Genomic DNA, 27,254 nt, shown 5'->3' with positions numbered 1-27,254 from the left:
GAGGCTGATGAGGCAATGGGGAGGCTGCTGCCTGGCCCGTCGGGCCCAACTTGCTGCAGGGTTGGGAGGAACTTCTGGGGGGAACTTCTGACCAATGGGAATGCATTACTCACTTGGTGAGTCCTGCATACCCCTTGGTGGAAAGTGAGTCATCGCAACATTTCAGACCTTAATGAATTCTGTATAAGCATAGGCTTTTAACTGTGCAGGAGTGTCTATCAGTATTTAGCTTTTGCCAAATTATGCAGCTCTACCATAGTCCCACTTCAAGAATGAAATTAACTATTTAGTGCTTCTGATGAAATCACCTGAACAGTTTCCTATGAGTGGCAGTATTACAGAGAAGCAATATTTATTTCAATTTATATCCCACCAGCATAGCTTTAAAAAACAAAGAACCTTCAGATGGCCTTCCAAAAACATAAAAGCAGTTACAATGGAAAGCTTTCATCAATAAAAAAAAATAACTTTACTCAAAACAGAAGAAGAGTTGGATTTCATACCCCACCTTTCTCTACATTTAAGGAGCTCAAAATGGCTTACAATTACCTTACCTTCCCCTCTGAGAGAACTGTGACTAGCCCAAGGTCACCCAACAGGGTTCGTATGGATGAGAGGAGAATCAAACCGGTTCTCCTTGCCACTCCAGTAAGAACTGCCACTCCAGTAAGAAAGAAAAATAAAGAAAAAATAACATATGTTCCCACACGGCCTCTTCGTTCCGTAGAGGCCAATCTGCTGGTGGTTCCCGGCCCCTCGATGATGCTGGCTTGGTTCTCCACACGTGGGCCAGGGCCTCTCTACAGCCTCTGGCCTCTGCCTGGTGGAACGCTCCTTCCACCAGCTACATCCTGGCCATTCTAAGTGGACCTTGGTGAGTTCCTGTAGCAGAGGCCTGCAAGACAGAGCTGTTCCGCCGGGCCTTTGGAGAGACCAGCCGCTGATGGTGCCCCCCCCCCCCTCCTTTTGGCCCTATACCTGGGCCTTAACATCTACTAAGATCTGCCGCCCCTCTCTGGGGGGAAGTATTTGATATTAGGTATCGGGCGCCACCTATACCTATACTTGTGCTTTTACTCATTTCACATTTTAAATGTTAATGTGTAGTTAGTTTCGCTGCTTTTATAAGTTTTAGTTTATTTATGATATTTTATGATTGTATCCATTATATGTTGTGCGCCGCCCAGAGCCCTTCGGGGATGGGGCGGGATAGAAATTTGAAGCATAAATAAAAAATAAATAAATAAATAATTATAAATATAACCATACATAACTGAATAAACCTTCAAAGATAAAAATGACACAACATATAAACACACACACATATAAAAGCAAGTCTTGACTTTTATCATTTTCCAAGTTATAGAAAGCCAAAGTAATATAACTCTGTTCTATTGGTCTACTTTTAAAGATCAGAAATCTGAAAGATCTGCTACACATTAATTATATTAACTACAAATCAAACTGTTGGCTTTATTACTTCTCAAAACCATCTATATAAAATAGTATACTGGATATATTTTTAAACATTAATACCAAATTTTGATTGCCTTTCTTCATTCTCCAGAATATTGTTTAGACATATTAGTACAATGCGATAAATATAATTTCCATTTCTCATGAAACTCCTGTTTTGAGCATCTGTTTACAAGACTAGTAAGCTTTGTCATCACAGCATATTCTCTCATCTGCTCCTTCCACATTTCTCAAACAGGACAGGTGTCCAATTTCCATCTGTATACTAATACCACTCTGGCTGCAGTTAATAAAGAATAGTTCTTGCAGTTTTTCCTGGCAGATTCTTTGATGGGATTCCCAATAATATAGTCTTTGCACTCTTTTGAAACTTGATTTTCAGTATTTTTTAGATTTCTGCATGTACTTCTTTCCAATATTTTTTCACTTTTTACAAGTTCCACCACATATGTTTAAATGTTCCATTTTCTTCTTTGCATTTCCAACACGTTCCTTTCCCATTTTTGCTCCTCTTCGCTATATCTTTGAGAGTGATGTACCATCTATAAAACAACTTGTACCAGTTTTCCCTTAAAGTTTGACAGGCTGTAAATTTTGTATTCTTCATACTTAATTATTCCCATTGTTTGGAAGATATTTCTTCTTGGAAGTTTTACATCCATTTCATCATACCTTCTTTCACTTGTTCTGTTTCAGCCTCATAATTTAGCAAAAGTTTGTATATTCTTCCCAATAAATGTTGCTTTTGTTGGGCAATTTCCATTTCATATTCTGTCAGCTCCCTTAGTAGTCTTGTTGCTCTTAATTCTCTTCTCAGTCTTGAAGCTATTTGAAAGTATATCAACCTTTATATTTTCTTTCCTTCATTTTCATCTCTTGGTATAATTAATTTTTTTCTTGTGTATTAATCATCACTTTAAATTATACTGTTTAAATTAAAACCCTAAATTATACTATCATTGTGCTCTTGCATCTTTTTTTGTCAAAATAAGTCTTTAATGGGGACATTAATAGGAAAATTGAGCTCCATCTCAAATCAGAGGAGGCGGGATTCATCACCAATGTGGCATCAACCTGAAGAGCAACAGGTATATTTGGTAAAATAATACTGTCAAGCAAAGTTGCAGGCAGAAATGTGGATTGTGTGGCATGTCAAATTTGAATAGTTATCTGTCAAAAGACCAGCCTTTTTACCTCAGAAGTTCATGAAAACATAAGCAGAACTTTACTTAACCTGAGAGAGATATTTACATTATATACACAGTATCACATAATAGTTACATGCACGGCTCACAGTCTGTTCCAGTTTGGTTGCATTACAATATCTTATAGTCAGAGCACTTTATATATCATTTAGTTTACAGAGCAATATACAGAGCATCTTTCTTTCAGTTAGTCAGTCAGGTAGTCTCAGTGTGTGTGAGACAGAGAACAGAACGCTACCAACGGATTTTAACTGTCACGTTTAGAATATTCGTGCAGCTTCCCAGAATTCCATGCTGCTCTTGCTGCACCAATGTGGCATCAACCCACCCTCTCCAAGGGCGATTTCGCACTCACCATGTGAATTCAAGTTCGACCTATGTTCAACCCAAGTGCTCCCCACATCCAGTGAATCCGACGTGGGTTCGTCCTGCTCTGGTCCATTCTGCCATTAAATTTTCGACTCCACCTCCGAGGTGAGGTAAACCGGCGAAGCTAGGTTGAACTCAAGCAAAGCTGATGGGAGTGGGGAATCTTTGTCGGGTCGATTCACCCATTCAGCCAATCACAGACTAATGTTTTGGGAATGCACAGAACGGAAGACTCGCGCCGGCAGAAAGCGTTCCTTTCCCCCCTGCTTCCGTATAACACTGACGCTATGTAGCTGTAATGTAAAAAAAAAAATTGGAAAAAAAGGGATGAACGTTCGCATTCCCACCCGAACGCAGCAGCCAATTAGGCACGACAAGTGAATGATGTGCCGAGGTGATCCCGCCCTCTGAACTCGGCTCCGGCTGGACAACCTTGGCTGCTGTGGGAAGTTACGAGGGGATTGACATAGGTGGACTCTTTCAACCTGATGAGTTGACCCTATGTCAATTCTCAAGTGCGCTTTCTGGTGGTGCGAGGAGCAAGGAACAGCTCCAATCCCCTCCCACGAGAAAACCCCATATGGGTTACACCATCAAAAGGGTCCAAGGGCTGGGGCACAGAGCTCCCAAAAGTCCAACAGCTGGGCGCAGCACTCCCAGCTGTAAGCCTCGGAAGGGAACCAACTAACATAGGCCCTGCTCGCCCCCAGGAATGCCCTGGCCCAACCCCACCCATGCTGGCATCCAATTAGGACACCAGTACAGCCCTGCCACAGCCTGGACTTCTGGGATTTGTGGCATGGGGTGGCTTGATGACATAATTCAATATTACATACTGCTAGCACTCGGCCCTTTTTAACAATCTTGTAAGACTTTAACCTTATTCTGCCTTGCCATTCCAGATGAATTTATTTATCTGGAACTGGCATTTCTTCAGAGTTTTATCTTTTATATAGATTGGGAACATTTGAAACAAGAAGTTCCTCCCAACCATGAAATGTTTAATTTAGTCCATCTTTGTAAATCTTCTTGGATTTTCTTCTTCCTCTGCCGCTCTTAACCACTGCGCCGCGCACATAGCAGCCACTTGATTATGATAAAGATCAATAGCAGCATCAGCAGGCAATGCAAGTCCCATTAAAACTGCAAAGCATTTGAGACAGCAAGTAATTAACAAATGCAGGAAGTTCTAGTGCTGAATGATTTCAGCACATGCGGGATCTCAGTAACGCTTGACACATTCCACTTTGTGGATAACTAGCAGCTAGCAGCCGCAGATGCAGAGAGTAATTTTGCAATTCAGATGATTTGAGCAGAGCTACATTTCACTAAGCAGATGAACATTCAAGGTAAACCTTCTTTACCTGTTCTATGCCAAAACCTGTCCCAGTTGATTCTGGAACCCCCCCTAGAATCAGCACTGACTTGGAGGGGACGCTTCTCTTGCTCTGATGCTTCCCTTGATTCACAGCCATCATGTTGAGCCAGAGACAATACAAACACAAAACAAATGGATAAGTGCTTGCATATGAGAAAGCTGTAATGCAATGTGCATTTGTGTAGGCTTGCAGGGGCAAGAAGGTGACTATTCACAGACTGTGGCCCAGTGGCTGCCACTTGCTTTCTTATCTTGCTGGGTAAAAGGTGGAAGCATCAGGTCTGATTCATGGAGTGATGTTCCATCACAACGTTTACTAGGCAGACTTTATTTATGGGATGGTTTGCCATTGCCTTCCCCAGTCATCTACAGTTTAGATCCACAATCAGCTGGGTACTCATTTTACTGACCTCGGAAGGATGGAAGGCTCAGTCAACCTTGAGCTTGCTACCTGAAACTAACTTCTTTTGGGGTTGAACTCAGGTTGTGAGCACAGCTTGGGCTGCATTACTGCAGCTTACCACTCTGCGTCACAGGGTCCCATGTATCTTCCCGAGAGGAGGGTTTTAATAAGACTTTTTGTATCTGGGAGGGTTTTAATAAGAGTTTTCTGCTGGACGTCGTTTTTACTATATTACCCGCTGTTTTTAATTGGTTTTTAGTATATTGGAGCCAGTGTTATATTTGTCTGTAATTTATTTATTTGTATTTAGTCACTTGCTCCACTTATTTTGGTTGTATTTTGTGATGAATTTACGTTGTGCACTACCCAGAGCCCTCTGGGGGTAGGGCGATATATAAAACTAAATAATAATAATAATAATAATAATAATAATAATAATAATAATAATAATAATAATAATAATAATAATAATACATACATACATACATACATACATACATACATACATACATACATACATACATACATACATACATACATACCTGGATTATTGCTTCAATCAGTTTGCAAAGAGGCTTTCTAAGGTGTCCTGAAAGATTGGCCCTTTCCGCACATGGGCGGAAACGCACCTCCACCGGCATGAATCATGCTGCTCACGTGCGAGCAGCCCTGACTTTCCCCTCAGCCAGTGTCGCTCTGGAGGGCTACAGAGTGTCGCTCTAGAGGGCTACAGGGACCCACCCATGCTACCCTCTGACCTCCAGGGGTTAGAGGGCAGCATGGGCGGGGCTCTGCAGCCCTCCAGAGTGACGCTGGACAGGATGGGGAGGGGAGGAGGAAAGCAGTGTCTTCCCACCGGTGCTGTTCGCACTGCGCCAACGGGAAGACAGTGCTTTGGAAAAACCTTGCGTGTTTAGCAAGGTTAACAGGGGCGGCTTCACACCACTCCTGGGTGGCCAGGACAGTGCTGCTGTGATGCAGCAGCGCCTCCTGTGCAAACAGCAGCCCAGGGATGGCGTTTTTGCCGTCTCTGGGTTGCTGTATTACGCCCGTGCGGAAAGGGCCATTGTCTGGGCTGATGCTGGTTTTGAGGATAAAGGGGCTTATAGAAGGCTCCTCTTCAACAGACAAGCTTTTTCTTAGTTTTACTTAACTAGGTGCTTACCTTTGCACACAATTGACTTTTCAGAAGCTCAGGACACTCTGCAGACCTCAGTTAGGAATGTCATGTTCAAAGGTTCCCTGAACAGGAGTGAACCCTGGCTTAATTAGCAATCAACGCCTAGCAGTACCAGTCATCCTCCTTGGCCAAGCTTGTAAAGACAAACCAGCAACGATAACAATCACACCTATATACTAGAAAAATATAAATGGAGACCTGTAGCTACTATTATTTATGCCAGTTAAAATTGGATTCGTTTGTAATAATATTTCTCCATGGAATGAGGTTTTATATTTAACGCTTTATATTTCAGCCCCAAGGCAATTCTCTGTCATCATTGGGCATGAAAAACTGTCTGAGTCTAGTGATGCAGACAGTGCTGGTGCCTCAAACCCATCTCATGAAACTCTATCTTTTGTTGGCATTGTTACAAGGGCTGAGGTTTCGCTTGGGCAGGAATTGGTAGAGCCATGTAGATGGGAAGAATCAAAAGGCTCGGCTTGAACAGGGAGGGAGAAGTCACACGAGGACAGCCATGTAGTTTGTGTACATCGTTCATCTAACCTCAATCACAAACTGAACACAGGTTTGATGCAACTACAAAAAAAGGTTAATGCAGTTTAAGGATTGTATTCAAATTGGGAGAACAGTTGCATTTATAACCTACACAAGTCAAACCCTATCGGGAATACTATGTCCAGTTTTGGGCTTTGTACTTTAAAGATAGATGACCAGGGGTCTTGAAGGTCACCTACAAGGAAAGGTTGGAGTATTTCTAGCCTGAAGAAGAAGAAGAAGAAGAAGAAGAGGAGGAGGAGGAGGAGGAGGAGGAGGAGGAGGAGGAGGAGGAGGAGGAGGAGGAGGAGGAGGAGGAGGAGGAGGAGGAGGAGGAAGAGGAAGAGGAAGAGGAAGAGGAGGAGGAGGAGGAGGAGGAGGAGGAGGAGTTTGGATTTATATCCCCCCTTTCTCTCCTTGTGGGAGACCTGGGCTTACACTTGCGGTTCTCCCACCTGTGAGGTAGGTGGGGCTGAGAGAGCTCCGAGAAGCTGTGACTCGCCCAAGGTCACCCAGCTGGCATGTGTGGGAGTGCACAGGCTAATCTGAATTCCCCAGATAAGCCTCCACAGCTCAGGTGGCAGAGCTGGGAATCAAAACCGGTTCCTCCAGATTAGATACACGAGCTCTTAACCTCCTACGCCACTACTGCTTAAGAAGAATGAGGGAGACATTATTTCACTACTCAAATGCCTGAAGGTCTGTCACATGGAAGGAGGGAAAGACTTGTTCTGTGCTGCACTAGAGGGCAAGACTAGATCAAATGGATGATACTGTGGCCATTTCCACACTTGTGGTCCTTTTGCATTAAGCATACATTCCCTTCGGATTTGATTCCTGGTTTTGCACATATTTTCTCCTCTTCAGCAGTCTCCCCATCTTCAGATCAGAGAATCCCCGCAGTTACCAAAACCTGTAAAAGGATTACTTTTTCTCTCCCTTGAAAGGGAAAGTTAAGGAGATCAGCATGTGTTTAGCTCTCTTCAGGTTGTCTCATTCCTTGCTGCCTGAACCCACCCATACCATGCAATTCTTCCCACTTTTGATCCAGCAGAAGGACTTTTTTTAAAATTCATACTGAATATCATTGGAGCTATAGACCCAGTGAAATTGACAAGAAATTTACAAGAAATTTACAAGAAATTTACAAACTAATGCCAGACCAAAAAAAAAAAAAGTAGCAGACAACCTCCTGAAACAAAAGTTGCATGGAAACAGTGAAGCTGCGGGTAGGAAAAATGGTGGCCTGACTCAGCTAGGGACACTTTAGAGGAGGAGAGTCCCTGTACAACAACAACCAAAAAAAAAAAACCACAGGAAAACCTCACCATGAAGCAAACAGTCACAGGGCAAGTAGTGCAGGCATAAATGGGCCATATTAATGGAGGATTAGGAGGCTGGACTACACGATCCAGAGATTTCAATAAAAATCAGTTGTGGATGGTCCAGAATTAGAAATTGTAAATGTTAATTTTATTAAAAAGTTGTGCCCAACAGCAAGTGAAATGTGGACTGGAATAGCCAAAACTGCTGCTGAACGTGAGAGAACCTGCAGAAAGTAATTGACATTTCCTTTCAGGATGGCCAGTTCATCACATTCCTGGACCTTACTACCAGTTCAGAGATGAAGTTTCAGCACTGAATGGATCCTGTTAAGGATTCTAGACCACTGATCCCTTCAGTATTATGGGAAAACAAGTCATCAAGCATATACAAAGGCTCTTTGAGAAAGCAGAGTAAAAATTGTAAATGGAAGGCATGAAATGTTTTGTGTTGGCCCCGGATGAATACTGATATTGAGGATACAGATAGGTTTTGTAGTATCTGCTGGAAAAATACAAGTTGATCAAAGCAATTCATGATCATAACAATGAATCATTTATCTCCCTTGAACAAAGTAGGTATTGATTTGTTTACATGTGCAAGATACAATTACATGCTTGTTTTGGATTACTATTCACACTCTTCATAAATAGCTATGTTAGAGAATACAGCATCTAAAAAAGTGATCATATAAAATCTGTCAGGTCCAGTGTCAGGGTCTGTTCCCATTCTATGTCTGACAGTGAGGATGATGGCCTGTCATGCTGGTCTTTTGACTCCAACGAAGGTGAGTCCCCCGAAGCCAGACCTGGCAGCAGTGACTCATTGGAGGAACCAGCTGCGGCCACACCAGCCTCTGATGGCCCTACAGAACCAGGGCCAGCTCAGCAAGCACCCCCAGAACAGTCCCAGCGCTCACCTCCACTCACCCCAAGCTTGCAGCCCTCCTGGTTTCCCTACCGTGCCAGAGCAGCGCCGGCAATGGCTACGGTGGGACCTGACAGAGTGGCGGCGATCAGCCAGACTGGCTGCTCACAAGATGTGAGTGGGGGTGGGGGGGGGGGGGGGGGGGGGGGGGGGGGGGGGGGGGGGGGGGGGGGGTGGTGGTGGTGGTGGTGGTTGGGGGGGGTGGTGGTGGTGGGTGGTGGTGGGGGGGGGGGTGGGGGGTGGGGGGGGGGGGTGGGGGGTGGGGGGGGTGGGGGGGGGGGGGAGGTGGGGGGGGGGGGGGGGGGGGGTGGGGGGGGGTGGGGGGGGGGGGGGGTGGGGGGGGGGGGGGGGGGGGGGGGGGGGGGGTTGGTGGGGGGGGGTGTGGTGGGGGGGGGGGGGGGGGTGGGGGGGGGGGGGGGGGTGGTGGGGGTGTGGGGGGGGGGGGGTGGGGGGGGGGGGGGGGGGGGGGGGGGGGGGGTGGGGGGGGGGGGGGGTGGGGGGGGGGGGGGGTGGGGGGGGGGGGGGGTGGGGGGGGGGGGGGGTGGGGGGGGGGGGGGGTGGGGGGGGGGGGGGGTGGGGGGGGGGGGGGGTGGGGGGGGGGGGGGGTGGGGGGGGGGGGGGGTGGGGGGGGGGGGGGGTGGGGGGGGGGGGGGGTGGGGGGGGGGGGGGGTGGGGGGGGGGGGGGGTGGGGGGGGGGGGGGGTGGGGGGGGGGGGGGGTGGGGGGGGGGGGGGGTGGGGGGGGGGGGGGGTGGGGGGGGGGGGGGGTGGGGGGGGGGGGGGGTGGGGGGGGGGGGGGGTGGGGGGGGGGGGGGGTGGGGGGGGGGGGGGGTGGGGGGGGGGGGGGGTGGGGGGGGGGGGGGGTGGGGGGGGGGGGGGGTGGGGGGGGGGGGGGGTGGGGGGGGGGGGGGGTGGGGGGGGGGGGGGGTGGGGGGGGGGGGGGGTGGGGGGGGGGGGGGGTGGGGGGGGGGGGGGGTGGGGGGGGGGGGGGGTGGGGGGGGGGGGGGGTGGGGGGGGGGGGGGGTGGGGGGGGGGGGGGGTGGGGGGGGGGGGGGGTGGGGGGGGGGGGGGGTGGGGGGGGGGGGGGGTGGGGGGGGGGGGGGGTGGGGGGGGGGGGGGGTGGGGGGGGGGGGGGGTGGGGGGGGGGGGGGGTGGGGGGGGGGGGGGGTGGGGGGGGGGGGGGGTGGGGGGGGGGGGGGGTGGGGGGGGGGGGGGGTGGGGGGGGGGGGGGGTGGGGGGGGGGGGGGGTGGGGGGGGGGGGGGGTGGGGGGGGGGGGGGGTGGGGGGGGGGGGGGGTGGGGGGGGGGGGGGGTGGGGGGGGGGGGGGGTGGGGGGGGGGGGGGGTGGGGGGGGGGGGGGGTGGGGGGGGGGGGGGGTGGGGGGGGGGGGGGGTGGGGGGGGGGGGGGGTGGGGGGGGGGGGGGGTGGGGGGGGGGGGGGGTGGGGGGGGGGGGGGGTGGGGGGGGGGGGGGGTGGGGGGGGGGGGGGGTGGGGGGGGGGGGGGGTGGGGGGGGGGGGGGGTGGGGGGGGGGGGGGGTGGGGGGGGGGGGGGGTGGGGGGGGGGGGGGGTGGGGGGGGGGGGGGGTGGGGGGGGGGGGGGGTGGGGGGGGGGGGGGGTGGGGGGGGGGGGGGGTGGGGGGGGGGGGGGGTGGGGGGGGGGGGGGGTGGGGGGGGGGGGGGGTGGGGGGGGGGGGGGGTGGGGGGGGGGGGGGGTGGGGGGGGGGGGGGGTGGGGGGGGGGGGGGGTGGGGGGGGGGGGGGGTGGGGGGGGGGGGGGGTGGGGGGGGGGGGGGGTGGGGGGGGGGGGGGGTGGGGGGGGGGGGGGGTGGGGGGGGGGGGGGGTGGGGGGGGGGGGGGGTGGGGGGGGGGGGGGGTGGGGGGGGGGGGGGGTGGGGGGGGGGGGGGGTGGGGGGGGGGGGGGGTGGGGGGGGGGGGGGGTGGGGGGGGGGGGGGGTGGGGGGGGGGGGGGGTGGGGGGGGGGGGGGGTGGGGGGGGGGGGGGGTGGGGGGGGGGGGGGGTGGGGGGGGGGGGGGGTGGGGGGGGGGGGGGGTGGGGGGGGGGGGGGGTGGGGGGGGGGGGGGGTGGGGGGGGGGGGGGGTGGGGGGGGGGGGGGGTGGGGGGGGGGGGGGGTGGGGGGGGGGGGGGGTGGGGGGGGGGGGGGGTGGGGGGGGGGGGGGGTGGGGGGGGGGGGGGGTGGGGGGGGGGGGGGGTGGGGGGGGGGGGGGGTGGGGGGGGGGGGGGGTGGGGGGGGGGGGGGGTGGGGGGGGGGGGGGGTGGGGGGGGGGGGGGGTGGGGGGGGGGGGGGGTGGGGGGGGGGGGGGGTGGGGGGGGGGGGGGGTGGGGGGGGGGGGGGGTGGGGGGGGGGGGGGGTGGGGGGGGGGGGGGGTGGGGGGGGGGGGGGGTGGGGGGGGGGGGGGGTGGGGGGGGGGGGGGGTGGGGGGGGGGGGGGGTGGGGGGGGGGGGGGGTGGGGGGGGGGGGGGGTGGGGGGGGGGGGGGGTGGGGGGGGGGGGGGGTGGGGGGGGGGGGGGGTGGGGGGGGGGGGGGGTGGGGGGGGGGGGGGGTGGGGGGGGGGGGGGGTGGGGGGGGGGGGGGGTGGGGGGGGGGGGGGGTGGGGGGGGGGGGGGGTGGGGGGGGGGGGGGGTGGGGGGGGGGGGGGGTGGGGGGGGGGGGGGGTGGGGGGGGGGGGGGGTGGGGGGGGGGGGGGGTGGGGGGGGGGGGGGGTGGGGGGGGGGGGGGGTGGGGGGGGGGGGGGGTGGGGGGGGGGGGGGGTGGGGGGGGGGGGGGGTGGGGGGGGGGGGGGGTGGGGGGGGGGGGGGGTGGGGGGGGGGGGGGGTGGGGGGGGGGGGGGGTGGGGGGGGGGGGGGGTGGGGGGGGGGGGGGGTGGGGGGGGGGGGGGGTGGGGGGGGGGGGGGGTGGGGGGGGGGGGGGGTGGGGGGGGGGGGGGGTGGGGGGGGGGGGGGGTGGGGGGGGGGGGGGGTGGGGGGGGGGGGGGGTGGGGGGGGGGGGGGGTGGGGGGGGGGGGGGGTGGGGGGGGGGGGGGGTGGGGGGGGGGGGGGGTGGGGGGGGGGGGGGGTGGGGGGGGGGGGGGGTGGGGGGGGGGGGGGGTGGGGGGGGGGGGGGGTGGGGGGGGGGGGGGGTGGGGGGGGGGGGGGGTGGGGGGGGGGGGGGGTGGGGGGGGGGGGGGGTGGGGGGGGGGGGGGGTGGGGGGGGGGGGGGGTGGGGGGGGGGGGGGGTGGGGGGGGGGGGGGGTGGGGGGGGGGGGGGGTGGGGGGGGGGGGGGGTGGGGGGGGGGGGGGGTGGGGGGGGGGGGGGGTGGGGGGGGGGGGGGGTGGGGGGGGGGGGGGGTGGGGGGGGGGGGGGGTGGGGGGGGGGGGGGGTGGGGGGGGGGGGGGGTGGGGGGGGGGGGGGGTGGGGGGGGGGGGGGGTGGGGGGGGGGGGGGGTGGGGGGGGGGGGGGGTGGGGGGGGGGGGGGGTGGGGGGGGGGGGGGGTGGGGGGGGGGGGGGGTGGGGGGGGGGGGGGGTGGGGGGGGGGGGGGGTGGGGGGGGGGGGGGGTGGGGGGGGGGGGGGGTGGGGGGGGGGGGGGGTGGGGGGGGGGGGGGGTGGGGGGGGGGGGGGGTGGGGGGGGGGGGGGGTGGGGGGGGGGGGGGGTGGGGGGGGGGGGGGGTGGGGGGGGGGGGGGGTGGGGGGGGGGGGGGGTGGGGGGGGGGGGGGGTGGGGGGGGGGGGGGGTGGGGGGGGGGGGGGGTGGGGGGGGGGGGGGGTGGGGGGGGGGGGGGGTGGGGGGGGGGGGGGGTGGGGGGGGGGGGGGGTGGGGGGGGGGGGGGGTGGGGGGGGGGGGGGGTGGGGGGGGGGGGGGGTGGGGGGGGGGGGGGGTGGGGGGGGGGGGGGGTGGGGGGGGGGGGGGGTGGGGGGGGGGGGGGGTGGGGGGGGGGGGGGGTGGGGGGGGGGGGGGGTGGGGGGGGGGGGGGGTGGGGGGGGGGGGGGGTGGGGGGGGGGGGGGGTGGGGGGGGGGGGGGGTGGGGGGGGGGGGGGGTGGGGGGGGGGGGGGGTGGGGGGGGGGGGGGGTGGGGGGGGGGGGGGGTGGGGGGGGGGGGGGGTGGGGGGGGGGGGGGGTGGGGGGGGGGGGGGGTGGGGGGGGGGGGGGGTGGGGGGGGGGGGGGGTGGGGGGGGGGGGGGGTGGGGGGGGGGGGGGGTGGGGGGGGGGGGGGGTGGGGGGGGGGGGGGGTGGGGGGGGGGGGGGGTGGGGGGGGGGGGGGGTGGGGGGGGGGGGGGGTGGGGGGGGGGGGGGGTGGGGGGGGGGGGGGGTGGGGGGGGGGGGGGGTGGGGGGGGGGGGGGGTGGGGGGGGGGGGGGGTGGGGGGGGGGGGGGGTGGGGGGGGGGGGGGGTGGGGGGGGGGGGGGGTGGGGGGGGGGGGGGGTGGGGGGGGGGGGGGGTGGGGGGGGGGGGGGGTGGGGGGGGGGGGGGGTGGGGGGGGGGGGGGGTGGGGGGGGGGGGGGGTGGGGGGGGGGGGGGGTGGGGGGGGGGGGGGGTGGGGGGGGGGGGGGGTGGGGGGGGGGGGGGGTGGGGGGGGGGGGGGGTGGGGGGGGGGGGGGGTGGGGGGGGGGGGGGGTGGGGGGGGGGGGGGGTGGGGGGGGGGGGGGGTGGGGGGGGGGGGGGGTGGGGGGGGGGGGGGGTGGGGGGGGGGGGGGGTGGGGGGGGGGGGGGGTGGGGGGGGGGGGGGGTGGGGGGGGGGGGGGGTGGGGGGGGGGGGGGGTGGGGGGGGGGGGGGGTGGGGGGGGGGGGGGGTGGGGGGGGGGGGGGGTGGGGGGGGGGGGGGGTGGGGGGGGGGGGGGGTGGGGGGGGGGGGGGGTGGGGGGGGGGGGGGGTGGGGGGGGGGGGGGGTGGGGGGGGGGGGGGGTGGGGGGGGGGGGGGGTGGGGGGGGGGGGGGGTGGGGGGGGGGGGGGGTGGGGGGGGGGGGGGGTGGGGGGGGGGGGGGGTGGGGGGGGGGGGGGGTGGGGGGGGGGGGGGGTGGGGGGGGGGGGGGGTGGGGGGGGGGGGGGGTGGGGGGGGGGGGGGGTGGGGGGGGGGGGGGGTGGGGGGGGGGGGGGGTGGGGGGGGGGGGGGGTGGGGGGGGGGGGGGGTGGGGGGGGGGGGGGGTGGGGGGGGGGGGGGGTGGGGGGGGGGGGGGGTGGGGGGGGGGGGGGGTGGGGGGGGGGGGGGGTGGGGGGGGGGGGGGGTGGGGGGGGGGGGGGGTGGGGGGGGGGGGGGGTGGGGGGGGGGGGGGGTGGGGGGGGGGGGGGGTGGGGGGGGGGGGGGGTGGGGGGGGGGGGGGGTGGGGGGGGGGGGGGGTGGGGGGGGGGGGGGGTGGGGGGGGGGGGGGGTGGGGGGGGGGGGGGGTGGGGGGGGGGGGGGGTGGGGGGGGGGGGGGGTGGGGGGGGGGGGGGGTGGGGGGGGGGGGGGGTGGGGGGGGGGGGGGGTGGGGGGGGGGGGGGGTGGGGGGGGGGGGGGGTGGGGGGGGGGGGGGGTGGGGGGGGGGGGGGGTGGGGGGGGGGGGGGGTGGGGGGGGGGGGGGGTGGGGGGGGGGGGGGGTGGGGGGGGGGGGGGGTGGGGGGGGGGGGGGGTGGGGGGGGGGGGGGGTGGGGGGGGGGGGGGGTGGGGGGGGGGGGGGGTGGGGGGGGGGGGGGGTGGGGGGGGGGGGGGGTGGGGGGGGGGGGGGGTGGGGGGGGGGGGGGGTGGGGGGGGGGGGGGGTGGGGGGGGGGGGGGGTGGGGGGGGGGGGGGGTGGGGGGGGGGGGGGGTGGGGGGGGGGGGGGGTGGGGGGGGGGGGGGGTGGGGGGGGGGGGGGGTGGGGGGGGGGGGGGGTGGGGGGGGGGGGGGGTGGGGGGGGGGGGGGGTGGGGGGGGGGGGGGGTGGGGGGGGGGGGGGGTGGGGGGGGGGGGGGGTGGGGGGGGGGGGGGGTGGGGGGGGGGGGGGGTGGGGGGGGGGGGGGGTGGGGGGGGGGGGGGGTGGGGGGGGGGGGGGGTGGGGGGGGGGGGGGGTGGGGGGGGGGGGGGGTGGGGGGGGGGGGGGGTGGGGGGGGGGGGGGGTGGGGGGGGGGGGGGGTGGGGGGGGGGGGGGGTGGGGGGGGGGGGGGGTGGGGGGGGGGGGGGGTGGGGGGGGGGGGGGGTGGGGGGGGGGGGGGGTGGGGGGGGGGGGGGGTGGGGGGGGGGGGGGGTGGGGGGGGGGGGGGGTGGGGGGGGGGGGGGGTGGGGGGGGGGGGGGGTGGGGGGGGGGGGGGGTGGGGGGGGGGGGGGGTGGGGGGGGGGGGGGGTGGGGGGGGGGGGGGGTGGGGGGGGGGGGGGGTGGGGGGGGGGGGGGGTGGGGGGGGGGGGGGGTGGGGGGGGGGGGGGGTGGGGGGGGGGGGGGGTGGGGGGGGGGGGGGGTGGGGGGGGGGGGGGGTGGGGGGGGGGGGGGGTGGGGGGGGGGGGGGGTGGGGGGGGGGGGGGGTGGGGGGGGGGGGGGGTGGGGGGGGGGGGGGGTGGGGGGGGGGGGGGGTGGGGGGGGGGGGGGGTGGGGGGGGGGGGGGGTGGGGGGGGGGGGGGGTGGGGGGGGGGGGGGGTGGGGGGGGGGGGGGGTGGGGGGGGGGGGGGGTGGGGGGGGGGGGGGGTGGGGGGGGGGGGGGGTGGGGGGGGGGGGGGGTGGGGGGGGGGGGGGGTGGGGGGGGGGGGGGGTGGGGGGGGGGGGGGGTGGGGGGGGGGGGGGGTGGGGGGGGGGGGGGGTGGGGGGGGGGGGGGGTGGGGGGGGGGGGGGGTGGGGGGGGGGGGGGGTGGGGGGGGGGGGGGGTGGGGGGGGGGGGGGGTGGGGGGGGGGGGGGGTGGGGGGGGGGGGGGGTGGGGGGGGGGGGGGGTGGGGGGGGGGGGGGGTGGGGGGGGGGGGGGGTGGGGGGGGGGGGGGGTGGGGGGGGGGGGGGGTGGGGGGGGGGGGGGGTGGGGGGGGGGGGGGGTGGGGGGGGGGGGGGGTGGGGGGGGGGGGGGGTGGGGGGGGGGGGGGGTGGGGGGGGGGGGGGGTGGGGGGGGGGGGGGGTGGGGGGGGGGGGGGGTGGGGGGGGGGGGGGGTGGGGGGGGGGGGGGGTGGGGGGGGGGGGGGGTGGGGGGGGGGGGGGGTGGGGGGGGGGGGGGGTGGGGGGGGGGGGGGGTGGGGGGGGGGGGGGGTGGGGGGGGGGGGGGGTGGGGGGGGGGGGGGGTGGGGGGGGGGGGGGGTGGGGGGGGGGGGGGGTGGGGGGGGGGGGGGGTGGGGGGGGGGGGGGGTGGGGGGGGGGGGGGGTGGGGGGGGGGGGGGGTGGGGGGGGGGGGGGGTGGGGGGGGGGGGGGGTGGGGGGGGGGGGGGGTGGGGGGGGGGGGGGGTGGGGGGGGGGGGGGGTGGGGGGGGGGGGGGGTGGGGGGGGGGGGGGGTGGGGGGGGGGGGGGGTGGGGGGGGGGGGGGGTGGGGGGGGGGGGGGGTGGGGGGGGGGGGGGGTGGGGGGGGGGGGGGGTGGGGGGGGGGGGGGGTGGGGGGGGGGGGGGGTGGGGGGGGGGGGGGGTGGGGGGGGGGGGGGGTGGGGGGGGGGGGGGGTGGGGGGGGGGGGGGGTGGGGGGGGGGGGGGGTGGGGGGGGGGGGGGGTGGGGGGGGGGGGGGGTGGGGGGGGGGGGGGGTGGGGGGGGGGGGGGGTGGGGGGGGGGGGGGGTGGGGGGGGGGGGGGGTGGGGGGGGGGGGGGGTGGGGGGGGGGGGGGGTGGGGGGGGGGGGGGGTGGGGGGGGGGGGGGGTGGGGGGGGGGGGGGGTGGGGGGGGGGGGGGGTGGGGGGGGGGGGGGGTGGGGGGGGGGGGGGGTGGGGGGGGGGGGGGGTGGGGGGGGGGGGGGGTGGGGGGGGGGGGGGGTGGGGGGGGGGGGGGGTGGGGGGGGGGGGGGGTGGGGGGGGGGGGGGGTGGGGGGGGGGGGGGGTGGGGGGGGGGGGGGGTGGGGGGGGGGGGGGGTGGGGGGGGGGGGGGGTGGGGGGGGGGGGGGGTGGGGGGGGGGGGGGGTGGGGGGGGGGGGGGGTGGGGGGGGGGGGGGGTGGGGGGGGGGGGGGGTGGGGGGGGGGGGGGGTGGGGGGGGGGGGGGGTGGGGGGGGGGGGGGGTGGGGGGGGGGGGGGGTGGGGGGGGGGGGGGGTGGGGGGGGGGGGGGGTGGGGGGGGGGGGGGGTGGGGGGGGGGGGGGGTGGGGGGGGGGGGGGGTGGGGGGGGGGGGGGGTGGGGGGGGGGGGGGGTGGGGGGGGGGGGGGGTGGGGGGGGGGGGGGGTGGGGGGGGGGGGGGGTGGGGGGGGGGGGGGGTGGGGGGGGGGGGGGGTGGGGGGGGGGGGGGGTGGGGGGGGGGGGGGGTGGGGGGGGGGGGGGGTGGGGGGGGGGGGGGGTGGGGGGGGGGGGGGGTGGGGGGGGGGGGGGGTGGGGGGGGGGGGGGGTGGGGGGGGGGGGGGGTGGGGGGGGGGGGGGGTGGGGGGGGGGGGGGGTGGGGGGGGGGGGGGGTGGGGGGGGGGGGGGGTGGGGGGGGGGGGGGGTGGGGGGGGGGGGGGGTGGGGGGGGGGGGGGGTGGGGGGGGGGGGGGGTGGGGGGGGGGGGGGGTGGGGGGGGGGGGGGGTGGGGGGGGGGGGGGGTGGGGGGGGGGGGGGGTGGGGGGGGGGGGGGGTGGGGGGGGGGGGGGGTGGGGGGGGGGGGGGGTGGGGGGGGGGGGGGGTGGGGGGGGGGGGGGGTGGGGGGGGGGGGGGGTGGGGGGGGGGGGGGGTGGGGGGGGGGGGGGGTGGGGGGGGGGGGGGGTGGGGGGGGGGGGGGGTGGGGGGGGGGGGGGGTGGGGGGGGGGGGGGGTGGGGGGGGGGGGGGGTGGGGGGGGGGGGGGGTGGGGGGGGGGGGGGGTGGGGGGGGGGGGGGGTGGGGGGGGGGGGGGGTGGGGGGGGGGGGGGGTGGGGGGGGGGGGGGGTGGGGGGGGGGGGGGGTGGGGGGGGGGGGGGGTGGGGGGGGGGGGGGGTGGGGGGGGGGGGGGGTGGGGGGGGGGGGGGGTGGGGGGGGGGGGGGGTGGGGGGGGGGGGGGGTGGGGGGGGGGGGGGGTGGGGGGGGGGGGGGGTGGGGGGGGGGGGGGGTGGGGGGGGGGGGGGGTGGGGGGGGGGGGGGGTGGGGGGGGGGGGGGGTGGGGGGGGGGGGGGGTGGGGGGGGGGGGGGGTGGGGGGGGGGGGGGGTGGGGGGGGGGGGGGGTGGGGGGGGGGGGGGGTGGGGGGGGGGGGGGGTGGGGGGGGGGGGGGGTGGGGGGGGGGGGGGGTGGGGGGGGGGGGGGGTGGGGGGGGGGGGGGGTGGGGGGGGGGGGGGGTGGGGGGGGGGGGGGGTGGGGGGGGGGGGGGGTGGGGGGGGGGGGGGGTGGGGGGGGGGGGGGGTGGGGGGGGGGGGGGGTGGGGGGGGGGGGGGGTGGGGGGGGGGGGGGGTGGGGGGGGGGGGGGGTGGGGGGGGGGGGGGGTGGGGGGGGGGGGGGGTGGGGGGGGGGGGGGGTGGGGGGGGGGGGGGGTGGGGGGGGGGGGGGGTGGGGGGGGGGGGGGGTGGGGGGGGGGGGGGGTGGGGGGGGGGGGGGGTGGGGGGGGGGGGGGGTGGGGGGGGGGGGGGGTGGGGGGGGGGGGGGGTGGGGGGGGGGGGGGGTGGGGGGGGGGGGGGGTGGGGGGGGGGGGGGGTGGGGGGGGGGGGGGGTGGGGGGGGGGGGGGGTGGGGGGGGGGGGGGGTGGGGGGGGGGGGGGGTGGGGGGGGGGGGGGGTGGGGGGGGGGGGGGGTGGGGGGGGGGGGGGGTGGGGGGGGGGGGGGGTGGGGGGGGGGGGGGGTGGGGGGGGGGGGGGGTGGGGGGGGGGGGGGGTGGGGGGGGGGGGGGGTGGGGGGGGGGGGGGGTGGGGGGGGGGGGGGGTGGGGGGGGGGGGGGGTGGGGGGGGGGGGGGGTGGGGGGGGGGGGGGGTGGGGGGGGGGGGGGGTGGGGGGGGGGGGGGGTGGGGGGGGGGGGGGGTGGGGGGGGGGGGGGGTGGGGGGGGGGGGGGGTGGGGGGGGGGGGGGGTGGGGGGGGGGGGGGGTGGGGGGGGGGGGGGGTGGGGGGGGGGGGGGGTGGGGGGGGGGGGGGGTGGGGGGGGGGGGGGGTGGGGGGGGGGGGGGGTGGGGGGGGGGGGGGGTGGGGGGGGGGGGGGGTGGGGGGGGGGGGGGGTGGGGGGGGGGGGGGGTGGGGGGGGGGGGGGGTGGGGGGGGGGGGGGGTGGGGGGGGGGGGGGGTGGGGGGGGGGGGGGGTGGGGGGGGGGGGGGGTGGGGGGGGGGGGGGGTGGGGGGGGGGGGGGGTGGGGGGGGGGGGGGGTGGGGGGGGGGGGGGGTGGGGGGGGGGGGGGGTGGGGGGGGGGGGGGGTGGGGGGGGGGGGGGGTGGGGGGGGGGGGGGGTGGGGGGGGGGGGGGGTGGGGGGGGGGGGGGGTGGGGGGGGGGGGGGGTGGGGGGGGGGGGGGGTGGGGGGGGGGGGGGGTGGGGGGGGGGGGGGGTGGGGGGGGGGGGGGGTGGGGGGGGGGGGGGGTGGGGGGGGGGGGGGGTGGGGGGGGGGGGGGGTGGGGGGGGGGGGGGGTGGGGGGGGGGGGGGGTGGGGGGGGGGGGGGGTGGGGGGGGGGGGGGGTGGGGGGGGGGGGGGGTGGGGGGGGGGGGGGGTGGGGGGGGGGGGGGGTGGGGGGGGGGGGGGGTGGGGGGGGGGGGGGGTGGGGGGGGGGGGGGGTGGGGGGGGGGGGGGGTGGGGGGGGGGGGGGGTGGGGGGGGGGGGGGGTGGGGGGGGGGGGGGGTGGGGGGGGGGGGGGGTGGGGGGGGGGGGGGGTGGGGGGGGGGGGGGGTGGGGGGGGGGGGGGGTGGGGGGGGGGGGGGGTGGGGGGGGGGGGGGGTGGGGGGGGGGGGGGGTGGGGGGGGGGGGGGGTGGGGGGGGGGGGGGGTGGGGGGGGGGGGGGGTGGGGGGGGGGGGGGGTGGGGGGGGGGGGGGGTGGGGGGGGGGGGGGGTGGGGGGGGGGGGGGGTGGGGGGGGGGGGGGGTGGGGGGGGGGGGGGGTGGGGGGGGGGGGGGGTGGGGGGGGGGGGGGGTGGGGGGGGGGGGGGGTGGGGGGGGGGGGGGGTGGGGGGGGGGGGGGGTGGGGGGGGGGGGGGGTGGGGGGGGGGGGGGGTGGGGGGGGGGGGGGGTGGGGGGGGGGGGGGGTGGGGGGGGGGGGGGGTGGGGGGGGGGGGGGGTGGGGGGGGGGGGGGGTGGGGGGGGGGGGGGGTGGGGGGGGGGGGGGGTGGGGGGGGGGGGGGGTGGGGGGGGGGGGGGGTGGGGGGGGGGGGGGGTGGGGGGGGGGGGGGGTGGGGGGGGGGGGGGGTGGGGGGGGGGGGGGGTGGGGGGGGGGGGGGGTGGGGGGGGGGGGGGGTGGGGGGGGGGGGGGGTGGGGGGGGGGGGGGGTGGGGGGGGGGGGGGGTGGGGGGGGGGGGGGGTGGGGGGGGGGGGGGGTGGGGGGGGGGGGGGGTGGGGGGGGGGGGGGGTGGGGGGGGGGGGGGGTGGGGGGGGGGGGGGGTGGGGGGGGGGGGGGGTGGGGGGGGGGGGGGGTGGGGGGGGGGGGGGGTGGGGGGGGGGGGGGGTGGGGGGGGGGGGGGGTGGGGGGGGGGGGGGGTGGGGGGGGGGGGGGGTGGGGGGGGGGGGGGGTGGGGGGGGGGGGGGGTGGGGGGGGGGGGGGGTGGGGGGGGGGGGGGGTGGGGGGGGGGGGGGGTGGGGGGGGGGGGGGGTGGGGGGGGGGGGGGGTGGGGGGGGGGGGGGGTGGGGGGGGGGGGGGGTGGGGGGGGGGGGGGGTGGGGGGGGGGGGGGGTGGGGGGGGGGGGGGGTGGGGGGGGGGGGGGGTGGGGGGGGGGGGGGGTGGGGGGGGGGGGGGGTGGGGGGGGGGGGGGGTGGGGGGGGGGGGGGGTGGGGGGGGGGGGGGGTGGGGGGGGGGGGGGGTGGGGGGGGGGGGGGGTGGGGGGGGGGGGGGGTGGGGGGGGGGGGGGGTGGGGGGGGGGGGGGGTGGGGGGGGGGGGGGGTGGGGGGGGGGGGGGGTGGGGGGGGGGGGGGGTGGGGGGGGGGGGGGGTGGGGGGGGGGGGGGGTGGGGGGGGGGGGGGGTGGGGGGGGGGGGGGGTGGGGGGGGGGGGGGGTGGGGGGGGGGGGGGGTGGGGGGGGGGGGGGGTGGGGGGGGGGGGGGGTGGGGGGGGGGGGGGGTGGGGGGGGGGGGGGGTGGGGGGGGGGGGGGGTGGGGGGGGGGGGGGGTGGGGGGGGGGGGGGGTGGGGGGGGGGGGGGGTGGGGGGGGGGGGGGGTGGGGGGGGGGGGGGGTGGGGGGGGGGGGGGGTGGGGGGGGGGGGGGGTGGGGGGGGGGGGGGGTGGGGGGGGGGGGGGGTGGGGGGGGGGGGGGGTGGGGGGGGGGGGGGGTGGGGGGGGGGGGGGGTGGGGGGGGGGGGGGGTGGGGGGGGGGGGGGGTGGGGGGGGGGGGGGGTGGGGGGGGGGGGGGGTGGGGGGGGGGGGGGGTGGGGGGGGGGGGGGGTGGGGGGGGGGGGGGGTGGGGGGGGGGGGGGGTGGGGGGGGGGGGGGGTGGGGGGGGGGGGGGGTGGGGGGGGGGGGGGGTGGGGGGGGGGGGGGGTGGGGGGGGGGGGGGGTGGGGGGGGGGGGGGGTGGGGGGGGGGGGGGGTGGGGGGGGGGGGGGGTGGGGGGGGGGGGGGGTGGGGGGGGGGGGGGGTGGGGGGGGGGGGGGGTGGGGGGGGGGGGGGGTGGGGGGGGGGGGGGGTGGGGGGGGGGGGGGGTGGGGGGGGGGGGGGGTGGGGGGGGGGGGGGGTGGGGGGGGGGGGGGGTGGGGGGGGGGGGGGGTGGGGGGGGGGGGGGGTGGGGGGGGGGGGGGGTGGGGGGGGGGGGGGGTGGGGGGGGGGGGGGGTGGGGGGGGGGGGGGGTGGGGGGGGGGGGGGGTGGGGGGGGGGGGGGGTGGGGGGGGGGGGGGGTGGGGGGGGGGGGGGGTGGGGGGGGGGGGGGGTGGGGGGGGGGGGGGGTGGGGGGGGGGGGGGGTGGGGGGGGGGGGGGGTGGGGGGGGGGGGGGGTGGGGGGGGGGGGGGGTGGGGGGGGGGGGGGGTGGGGGGGGGGGGGGGTGGGGGGGGGGGGGGGTGGGGGGGGGGGGGGGTGGGGGGGGGGGGGGGTGGGGGGGGGGGGGGGTGGGGGGGGGGGGGGGTGGGGGGGGGGGGGGGTGGGGGGGGGGGGGGGTGGGGGGGGGGGGGGGTGGGGGGGGGGGGGGGTGGGGGGGGGGGGGGGTGGGGGGGGGGGGGGGTGGGGGGGGGGGGGGGTGGGGGGGGGGGGGGGTGGGGGGGGGGGGGGGTGGGGGGGGGGGGGGGTGGGGGGGGGGGGGGGTGGGGGGGGGGGGGGGTGGGGGGGGGGGGGGGTGGGGGGGGGGGGGGGTGGGGGGGGGGGGGGGTGGGGGGGGGGGGGGGTGGGGGGGGGGGGGGGTGGGGGGGGGGGGGGGTGGGGGGGGGGGGGGGTGGGGGGGGGGGGGGGTGGGGGGGGGGGGGGGTGGGGGGGGGGGGGGGTGGGGGGGGGGGGGGGTGGGGGGGGGGGGGGGTGGGGGGGGGGGGGGGTGGGGGGGGGGGGGGGTGGGGGGGGGGGGGGGTGGGGGGGGGGGGGGGTGGGGGGGGGGGGGGGTGGGGGGGGGGGGGGGTGGGGGGGGGGGGGGGTGGGGGGGGGGGGGGGTGGGGGGGGGGGGGGGTGGGGGGGGGGGGGGGTGGGGGGGGGGGGGGGTGGGGGGGGGGGGGGGTGGGGGGGGGGGGGGGTGGGGGGGGGGGGGGGTGGGGGGGGGGGGGGGTGGGGGGGGGGGGGGGTGGGGGGGGGGGGGGGTGGGGGGGGGGGGGGGTGGGGGGGGGGGGGGGTGGGGGGGGGGGGGGGTGGGGGGGGGGGGGGGTGGGGGGGGGGGGGGGTGGGGGGGGGGGGGGGTGGGGGGGGGGGGGGGTGGGGGGGGGGGGGGGTGGGGGGGGGGGGGGGTGGGGGGGGGGGGGGGTGGGGGGGGGGGGGGGTGGGGGGGGGGGGGGGTGGGGGGGGGGGGGGGTGGGGGGGGGGGGGGGTGGGGGGGGGGGGGGGTGGGGGGGGGGGGGGGTGGGGGGGGGGGGGGGTGGGGGGGGGGGGGGGTGGGGGGGGGGGGGGGTGGGGGGGGGGGGGGGTGGGGGGGGGGGGGGGTGGGGGGGGGGGGGGGTGGGGGGGGGGGGGGGTGGGGGGGGGGGGGGGTGGGGGGGGGGGGGGGTGGGGGGGGGGGGGGGTGGGGGGGGGGGGGGGTGGGGGGGGGGGGGGGTGGGGGGGGGGGGGGGTGGGGGGGGGGGGGGGTGGGGGGGGGGGGGGGTGGGGGGGGGGGGGGGTGGGGGGGGGGGGGGGTGGGGGGGGGGGGGGGTGGGGGGGGGGGGGGGTGGGGGGGGGGGGGGGTGGGGGGGGGGGGGGGTGGGGGGGGGGGGGGGTGGGGGGGGGGGGGGGTGGGGGGGGGGGGGGGTGGGGGGGGGGGGGGGTGGGGGGGGGGGGGGGTGGGGGGGGGGGGGGGTGGGGGGGGGGGGGGGTGGGGGGGGGGGGGGGTGGGGGGGGGGGGGGGTGGGGGGGGGGGGGGGTGGGGGGGGGGGGGGGTGGGGGGGGGGGGGGGTGGGGGGGGGGGGGGGTGGGGGGGGGGGGGGGTGGGGGGGGGGGGGGGTGGGGGGGGGGGGGGGTGGGGGGGGGGGGGGGTGGGGGGGGGGGGGGGTGGGGGGGGGGGGGGGTGGGGGGGGGGGGGGGTGGGGGGGGGGGGGGGTGGGGGGGGGGGGGGGTGGGGGGGGGGGGGGGTGGGGGGGGGGGGGGGTGGGGGGGGGGGGGGGTGGGGGGGGGGGGGGGTGGGGGGGGGGGGGGGTGGGGGGGGGGGGGGGTGGGGGGGGGGGGGGGTGGGGGGGGGGGGGGGTGGGGGGGGGGGGGGGTGGGGGGGGGGGGGGGTGGGGGGGGGGGGGGGTGGGGGGGGGGGGGGGTGGGGGGGGGGGGGGGTGGGGGGGGGGGGGGGTGGGGGGGGGGGGGGGTGGGGGGGGGGGGGGGGGGGGGGGGGGGGGGGAGGGGGGGGGGGGGGGGGGGGGGGGGGGGGGGTGGGCTGATGGGAATTGTAGTTCCTGAACATCTGGAGAGCCGCAGGTTCCCTACCCCTGGATTATACTCTCCCCAGTGGGGACCCAAGCAGCTTCGATCGTTCTCTTCTCCTCTGTTTTATCCTCTCAACAACGCTGTGAGGATTGGGCCCAGGTTATCCAGCCAGCTTCCATAGCAGAGTGAGGATTACAAGCTGAGTCTTCTAACCACTTCACCCGGCAGGCCACACAACATTTATTTGGCGTTTTCAGGGCAAACATTTATTTTCAGTCATTACACTGTTTGCCCTCCCAACAGTCCATTTCACAAGGAGGAAGCCAAAGTTAACGATGAAATTCTATAGCAGTCATGTGTGAGACTGCAGCAATGTGAAGAGTGACTCATCCCACCTCAACTCAGGTTTGTCCCTTTCTATGCAGTTAGGTTTGCCAACCTCCACATGGCGACTGGCAGGGGTGGAGTGAGGGGGAACTGCGCCCAGGGCATGAGCGTGCCCTGCGGCCCTGCCACGGCAGCCCCCGCCACACCCTTGCTGCAGCGCGCACCTGGGGTGTCCCCCCGCCCTGTCCCACTGACGCTACACCACTGGCGGCTGGAGATCTCTTGGAATTATAGCTGATCTCCAAATGACAGAAATCAGTTCCCCTGGAGGAAATGGCTGCTTTACAGGGTGGAGCCAATGGCATTGAACCCTGCTGAAGCCCCTCCCATCCCCAAGCCCCACCCTCCCCAAGCCCCACCCCCAAATCTCCAGGAGTTTCCCAACCCAAACCTGGCAACCCTACATGCAATAAATCACTCTCACTTGAATTGAGGACAGAGTTAAACCCATATGGGTGTGTTTGGTTGATATGAAAGGGCCGAAAAGATCTCGCATCCCTGGTCTGGCTTATTCTCCTGCTCTCTCCTTTCTGCATATGTGCACACTCACCCACACTCACACAAGTCCTGCTGCTGTTTATTTTTGCTGCTGCTCCAGCATTCCAAGCAGGGTTGGGTCCAGTCCAGCGGCCTCTCGAATGTTGCCAGTTGTGGCTTTGGATTTCACAGTGTTAAGCTTTATCCCGTGGGCTCTATTGCTCTTACAACAGGCCATAGGATTAAGCTGTGAGCAGCTAGAATTTCCCAAGGCCACCCAGCAGGAGTGTTACCTGATTAGTTTTACCCTGAATGGCTGGTTTGCTTCTTACTTCTGCCATCCAGTCATTTTGTTTTCCCTCGCTCATCCCCAGCATACCTCCCTAAACTAATTCTGCATTTGAAAAAGTTTGTACATATTAATCCACGCAATTGGGGGTATTCTTTGTCTAAAACCTGTGTCCGGCAGTAACCTGACCACCATCTGAGCATGTAGATTTACAAGATCCAAGTCTAGTTCTTTGCTGGCTTGCGAGTTCCAGCACAGCCATTTTAATAAAACATTCTGTTGATATTTATTATACCCCAAAAGCCATTCCAGACCTAAACAAGGCCTTACAGAATTGACTGTTAATGTTATGTTCCATAATCTTGGCAGAGCAATGTCAGTTTCGTTCCGCTGACTTCAGGGGAGCTATCCTAAATAATATCACCTGAAGATTTGGTCTTGTTGCTTGTAAACCTTACTCCTTATAATTGCATTAATCTTTGATGGAGCTATTAAAAAATATCCAGAAAGCATCACCTCAGCATGTTGTACTAGCCAGTGAGTGAAAGAATTCTCTTTTTATTATTTCATCGTTAGCTAAGTTTCCAAGAACCTGGGATATGTATTCCTGGTCATAAAAATCAGAACCCCTAGACTTAGAGGGCAAGTTGATGAAAAGGTCAAGCATATACATTGTATTTCTCCTTCAGCTCACTGGATTTGCTGACTTGGCCCAGTCCAGCCTCTGAAAGCTAGTTAGGAACAAAGACTATGAGACAGAGAGAGAGAGAGAGAGAGAGAGAGAGAGAGAGAGAGAGAGAGAGAGAGAAATTCGGAAGGCTTGTGAATTTGGAGAGATGGGAACCAAAGTGATGCGGTATGAAATTCTTTGTATTTGTTTCACCATATTAAATGGGTTGGTGGACACTCTGAGTCTGGTTCTGGTGGGTTTTCTGGGCTGTGTGGGTTTTCCGGGCTGTGTAGCCGTGGTCTTGTGGATCTTGTTCCTAACGTTTTGCCTGCATCTGTGGCTGGCATCTTCAGAGGTTAGACAAGGATCTGGGAGACACAGGATCAAATCCAGACTCCGCCATCAAAGCTTGCCAGGTGATCTTGTACCAATTGCATCCTCTCAGCCTAACTTACACCACAGGGTTATTGTGAGGACAACATGGAGGAGAGGAGAAGGATGTCTCCATAGGACCTCCATAGGACCTCCATAGTCACAGTACTCTCTGGACGCTCTCAGCCTCACGTACCTCACGAGGTGTCTGTTATGGGGAGGGGAAGAGACGAAGTTGGAAGCCATTTTGAGATTCCTTAAGGTAGAGAAAAAGAGGAGGAGTTTGGATTTCTGCTTTGCCTTTCTCTCCAGTAAGGAGTCCCAAAATGGCTAGCAAACTCTTTCCCTTCCTCTCCTCACAACAAACACCTTGTGAGGGAGGTGGGGCTCAGAGAATTTTGAGTGAGCTGTGACTGACCCAAGGTTACCCAGCAGTGGTAAGCAGTGGGGAAGAGTGGGGAAACAAACCCGGTCCACCAGATTGGAATCTACCACTCATGTGGAGGAGTGGGGAATCAAACACAGTTCTCCAAATTAGAGTCCACCGCTCTTAACCACTACACTGCACCAAAAGTGGGGTATAAAAACCAACCCTTCCTTCATCCTCCTCCTCTTCTTCTGGATGACTTGTTTTTACTCAGGCCCTCTTAACATCCTTGAGAGCAGTGGTTCTCAACCTTCCTAATGCCACGACCCTTTAATACAGTTCCTCATGTTGTGGTGACCCCCAACCCTAACATGTATCCATTTTACAGATGGACAACACTGATGCAGAGAGTCTTAGGCGACCCCTGTGAAAGGGCCATTCGACCCCCAAAGGGGTCACGACCCACAGGTTGAGAACTGCTGCTTAAGAGGTTAGGAGCCAATGTGTCAAACCAAGGTTGTTTATCTGAGAACTGCATGATTTGAACCTTCACTGGAATCTCCCGTGGATTGAGCTATTGCCTTGTCTCTGAATCAGTGCCAGAGGCAGGCAACAAGCTCAGAGATTCCTGCTGTCTGCTGTTGAGCCCCAGGCCGTGATCTGCTGGGCACATTTAACAGTCCTGGCAAGAAACAAGAAGGAGAGCAACTACGGCTTGGTTCCTCTATGAAACCAAGGTTTGCCCAGCAGCATCCAATCCGATCGCAGGTTTTGCACCAGAT

The 27,254-nt window shown here is 71.5% G+C and overlaps 1 protein-coding gene across 1 annotated transcript in view; it reads left to right on the top strand.

Annotated features, from left to right (window-relative positions):
* The window catches only part of PRICKLE2 (prickle planar cell polarity protein 2), a 363,321-nt gene that overhangs the window by 179,880 nt on the left and 156,187 nt on the right, over nt 1–27,254 (top strand). The window lies entirely within an intron of this gene.

This window comes from Sphaerodactylus townsendi, linkage group LG03, assembly GCF_021028975.2.
Source record: "Sphaerodactylus townsendi isolate TG3544 linkage group LG03, MPM_Stown_v2.3, whole genome shotgun sequence".
Lineage (NCBI taxonomy): Eukaryota > Metazoa > Chordata > Lepidosauria > Squamata > Sphaerodactylidae > Sphaerodactylus > Sphaerodactylus townsendi.
This window is presented reverse-complemented; position numbering and strand designations above follow the sequence as displayed.